Source organism: Otolemur garnettii, unplaced genomic scaffold (genome assembly GCF_000181295.1).
Source record: "Otolemur garnettii isolate 467f Iridium unplaced genomic scaffold, OtoGar3 scaffold00048, whole genome shotgun sequence".
In the NCBI taxonomy this organism is placed as follows: Eukaryota; Metazoa; Chordata; class Mammalia; order Primates; family Galagidae; genus Otolemur; species Otolemur garnettii.
The window spans coordinates 8,879,943-8,885,725 of NW_003852443.1; the positions used below are offsets into that span (position 1 = coordinate 8,879,943).

The 5,783-nt window shown below is 39.5% G+C and overlaps 1 protein-coding gene across 1 annotated transcript in view; it reads left to right on the forward strand.

Annotated features, from left to right (window-relative positions):
- The window catches only part of LOC100951564 (tetratricopeptide repeat protein 30A), a 72,135-nt gene that overhangs the window by 64,184 nt on the left and 2,168 nt on the right, over window positions 1-5,783 (forward strand). The gene's annotated exons all lie outside the window — the stretch shown is intronic.

A 5,783-nucleotide genomic window follows, 5' to 3' on the forward strand; every position in this document is an offset into this window, starting at 1 on the left:
AAGAAACGTACTTGATGTACTTATAAAAGCAAAATAATGTTATTAAATTTTCACTGGAAGAAAGTCACTAAATCAACTTAAGTTCTCTGCATTACCCTCAACTTCTAATGCCATATATAGAAAACATTCCTTCCAAAAGGGTTTGAGACCATTTGAAGTCTCAGCCCTCCTCAGCCTCAGCTGCTCCTCACTGGGTTGAGAAGCAACATTCTACACCCCTGAGACAGAAGTTCTGGCACAGGAAGACACACTGCTGGGAATTCTATTTTGTGTGAGCCTCCTGTGATTTCCTGAGAGTGATGGTGAAATGCATTTAAAGGCTTAATGAGGTCCCCAAAATAAGATCCTGAGTAAAAAGGTGAGATAAAGTGCCTTATAATCTTTGGAAGCATCCCAGGAAGAGATGAGGAAAAACAGGGAGGTTTATTGTACTATCCAGGAGCGAGATGGTGGTGGCAGAAACCAGAGCAGTGCTGGTAGAGATTGGAGAGAAGTATACAGAGTTGAGATATTTCAGAGGCAGAACTGTCAGAATTTGATAGGCTGGACGTGAGAAATGAGAGAGCAGGAGGCTTGAAGGACAGCCTTGCTTTCTGGGTTGGTCTTTTAGTCCACCAGCACAGACCCTGAGAATGTCTTCCATAACTCTTTACAGAGAAGGCCTCAACAACTAGTACAACAGATCTTAGCTTGCTGCTCAAACACCATAATAATTGTCGTCAGTGCTTAATTATTCAGAAGGCTGAGGAGAGCTAATTGTCCATACTGCATTAATCTTAGCAGGAAAATGTAAAGCATAATCCAATAGGGTAGTTACATACAGTGCCACTGCTCAAGACTTAAAGAGAAATCAGACCAGGCCCGTACCATTTTGGGTAACAGCCAAATGGAAACTGGTGTCATTTCAGAAAACTGGATGGCTGGCATTGTGCATGGTCTCTGATGTACATGGGAAAACAGTTTGGAGGCTTTGCAAACCAGAAAATACTTTCAGAGGCTGATGGCATTTTTCTCTTAAGAATCTCATCTTTTGAGCATGGACTCCAAAGACCTTTTCCCATTCTGTTTATTATTTTCATGGGTGTACTGCAGAAATTAAAACAGAAATAGACAGGATTCCTCTAAGAAACATTCCAGGCTTCGAAGATAGCAGTGATACTTCAGGATGTCTCGCACCTTGGAAATGGAAGCATTAAGAGGTGCTCAAATGAAATAGTTTGGTTCGCAGCCCCATCGGTGCATCCCACAGCACAGTTCAACTCTGGGAAAGGAATTTTTCAGTGGTGGTACATCCACAACTGTGACTTCTCTGTTAATTCTTTTAGTAACTTCTATAATTGTGTTTTGCCTAATAATTAATTTGGATAATAACACTTTAGTCCATTTTGTGTTGCTGTAACAGAATTCCTGAGACTGGACAATTTATAAAGACAAGAAGTTTATTTAACTCATGGTTCTTCAGGCTGAGAAGTACAAGAAGCACGATGCCAGCATCTGCTTGGCTTCTGGTGAGGACTTGTGTGCTGCAGCACAACATGGTAAAAGGTCAAAGGGAAAGTAGATACGTACCATGAGGCAAAACCTGCTTCATAACCACTCACTCTCATGGGAACTAATCATTCCTGCAAGAACTAATCCAGTCTTAAAGGAGCCAGAACTCACTACCATGAAAACGGCACCAAGCCATTCATGAGGATCCGCCCCCATGACCCCAACACCTGGCACTATGCTCCCCTCCCAACACGGCCACAGAGGTGGTCAAGTTTCAACATGAGTTTTGTTGGGGACAAACTATATCCAAACCATAGCAACACCATAAGCACAGAAATAAAAACTGATGAAAAGCAAGTCATATGCAAGAAGGAAACATATTACTATTTAAAATATTAATAGATCTGGAATCACAGAAAAGAAAATTAATCTCCCAATGAGGTTAAAGTTCTCCCTTTCTGAATTTAATGTTCCCAAGTGTTGCTTGGGCACAAAATTCTGTCAAAAACTCTTAAAAGATTGAACAGATGCACCTAAAGGTTGGTCAACTCCATTACAAATTGGGCACTACTTTATATGGTCTTCCCTGTTTACTGGTGGAAGACAGGGTGAAATGAGGGAGGTGTGGTAGGAGGCTCAGTCCTATCATCATTAGTGGATACATAAGGGCAAAAAGATCAATCTGGAATCCAAAAAAAGCAAGGAAACTGAGCCTCTCAAACTGGATACCCTGAAGAAAATGGCCTAGAATGTTAGGAAGAACAACTAAAAAACAGTTTTACCAAAAGGCTTTCTTTATCAAGGAGGATGTTTAACCATGGCTGTGGCTAAAATGTCAACAAATAAGTAACATTTACCAACAATAACTAGTTATTTTCATAAAACAAATAAGAAAACAATCACTTCCAATTAGTTTTAAAAGGGACTGCCAAATAGAATATATGTGGGATTTGATCATCTCACATTTTGCAGGCAGAAACATAAACATGTTAAGAACCAAACACCATGTTTTCTGTCACAATACATTTTGCTTAAAAGGAATTATTCTACATAGTAAACATGCCTTCCCTGATTCAGCAAAATTCACCGAGTCCAACATTATTTCCTAAAAGCTTAATTCCTTTCAATAAGGCACTAAATCATTTTATTGCAAACATGAAGTGCTTTCTTATTGCTGAGAATGGCATTACAGACATGCCATTGATATATGCTCCAGCTTTTCAAGATTGTGTTGTAAACAAAATAATCCTTTATGATATTTTATACTATTCCACCCTGTTTATTGCTTTCTAGAATTTCTATCATTAATTAAAGGGCCTCCTTTCACCTCCCCCTCCGCCCCTGAAACTAATCTATTCCCCAAGTGCCTATCAGAGACCAAATAAAAGTCGGTCTATCGATCTAAGCAGCAGTGATGGTCATGCCAATTTCACAGTATGATTTGTGTACTCATTTCATTTTGAAAATGACCCTGCCCTTCAACTGTCTAAGCCGAATGTCCTGCTTTTTCAAGCCAGGTCTCTGGAGCAGCATAACAGAAAATAGGGAGGAAGACACAGAACAGGCTCCACTTCAGCTGCCATGTCCACAGGTAACAACACAAGAGGAGAACCCCACCTGATGCCTAAAGATCAGAGAAATATGGAGGAGAGCCGATGGTCCTTTTATTTTTCACACTTTTTTTTTTTTGAGATAGAGTCTTATTCTGTCACCCTCAGTAGAGTGTCAAGGCATCAAAGCTCAGAGCAACCTCAGACTCGTGGCCTCAAGTGATCCTCTTACCTCAGCCTCCCAAGTAGCTGGGACTATAGGTGCATGACACTATGCCTGGGTAATTTTAGAAACAGCCTCTTATCTAGCTCTTGCTCAGGCTAGTATTTTTCAGACACTTTTAGAGGCCATTTGAAGGTGAATGCATTTCACCATTTTGAAGTTGAATACAGCTCTGCAAAACAGAGAGTTGGGCTAAAGACAGAGGCAATTTCCTATTTCCATGTTCTGTCATTTTACCCAAAGTAACAGCTAAATACGTAAAAATTTTAAAGTATTGAGCTCTTAGATATTACAAGGGAAAAGTGTCAATCAGGCAGCCAAAAGGAAAAGACTTCCTGTTCCCTCCTTATTGAGCAATATTAGAAAGCATCCCTGAACTCAAGTACATTCTTGGTTGGAAGACTGGATAGAGAGGTAGCTAGAGATTAGGTTGAAGGAAGCCTAGGAGATTTAGTGGCCTTTGTTACTTGCTTTCTCCTGTGATTTCAAGAGGTCCAGAGCTGCACACTCAATCCTTCTGAAATAGGTAGGATGTGTCCCTTCCTTGACATTGACGCAGTAGTAGATTTTTTTGTCCGGCTCATCCAGAACACAGTTGTGGCAAACTACTCAACAAGGGAGAAGAATGTACAAGTGCATGAAATCAGTCACTTTATATCTTTCAGACGAAGTCTGAAATGATGATTATGCCACACTAATCACTTCCTAACACTCATTTACAGCTACAACTCAGGCCAGTAAGTTCAAATTTCTCCTGCCAAAACCAAGCTGGTTTTTAGTAGGAAAATAACAAAAAAATTTTAAAAAGCAAGACATCAATAACATTCCCTCATAACTGGGCCCATACGTGATAAATAGATTGAGTTCAATCATCAGTTACTATTTCCTACTGGACTTAGCTTTTGAATATAATGGATCACCCACTTCCCACTAACTGTGATCTTGGACAAGTTATTCATACTTAATCTTTCTGAGCTGGTTCTCCATTGGTAATAGGCATAATGCAGAGTGGTTACTATAATTAGAAATAATATATGTAGGTAGTCTAACATAATACTATGCAATAGGGTCAGTGTTATCTCCAAAATTTATATACAGAAAAGATTTGTGAGAAGCAATACTATTGAAGAGGCATTTAAGGTATCTGTGTTCAAGTCTTCAATTACATAGAAAAGACCTGCTTTGACTTGGAGTGTTTATCTTGAGCAAGGTCAATGGTGATCATAGAAGACGATGAAAAACAATGCCCTGTCCCAGGACACCAGCAAAGGAGCTATGTAAGACAGAGGCTTATAGCTATTATTGTTACCTTGAAAACCACACAGTTTACCACTATAGTACCTCACTAGGATAAAGCAATTTTGTATTTTTCTATCCTGCCTACTTCCCTAATTTTTTATTGAAAAATTAAATTATTCTCCCACAAATTTTATGATCTCCAGATTTGTTTTATCTACAGGTATTTTTTTTATTAGTGATCCAATATAATTTTATACGATACTTCAGGTCCTAATTTTTCATATCCTCATCATAGGCAGTATTAAATTCAAAGAAATATATACAAAAATAAGTCAGGGAAATTAACGGCATTTGTTGCAAACACATGATAAACAATGTAAGAATGCCCAGAATGTTTTCTTTTAGAGTCTAGCAAATATGCATAAAACTTATTAACCTAAGAATCTGGAAAAAAAATTAAAGGGTAAACAATTTCTTTTTAAATCCACTTTTTAATCAATCAGTAATATCCAACATATCTTTACCAGCCTGACAAGTAGAACCTGACTCCTCTCATGTAGACCTAAACATAAAAGGCTAATTTATCAGAGTTATGCCAGTCAGAAGAATAATGATGCACAGTCTTGCACATTTTTCCCCTTAAAAATGAAGAGGTCAAGCACTTCCCTAACGTTTCTTTGTTGGGGCAACAGGACAAGTTTAACATACACTCAGTAATATTTCTTCTTATGGAAAAGGGGGAGTGCAGGAGACATTGGGATCTAAAAACGACCATCTCCCAGTAACAGTTAAGATTCACAGACTTTTTTCTATTTATCAGTTTCTAAAAATGATCAAACCAAAAACAAACAAAAAGAGAATTGCTGGTCCTTGCACTGTTCTCTTAGAAAATGTGTCCTCAGGGCAGCAGAACACAACCTATTCTTAATTTCTGGAGTATTCCAACTACAAGACTCACTTTTTCCACCGTGTTTCCTTCACTACAACGAGAAACGATACCATCAGTATAGGCCACGCCAAGTACATGGCGCAAAAACGCAAGGGATAGCAGGCAATGAATCTTCATCCCCGTACCGCAAAAAAACAGCAACCAATCCTCCCCTTTGCAAGCAAGGAGGGAAATGACCTTGCCTCCCCGGGGGTCGGTACATCAGAGACTACGCTTCCCAGCATGGAGCGCGCCCACGTCCCGACCACCATCGCGGCAGGAACGGTGCACGCCGGGACGGAGAGTTTCGGGCTGTGAACCGCCTCGGGAGCGTCCTGTTTTCTTCCTTACT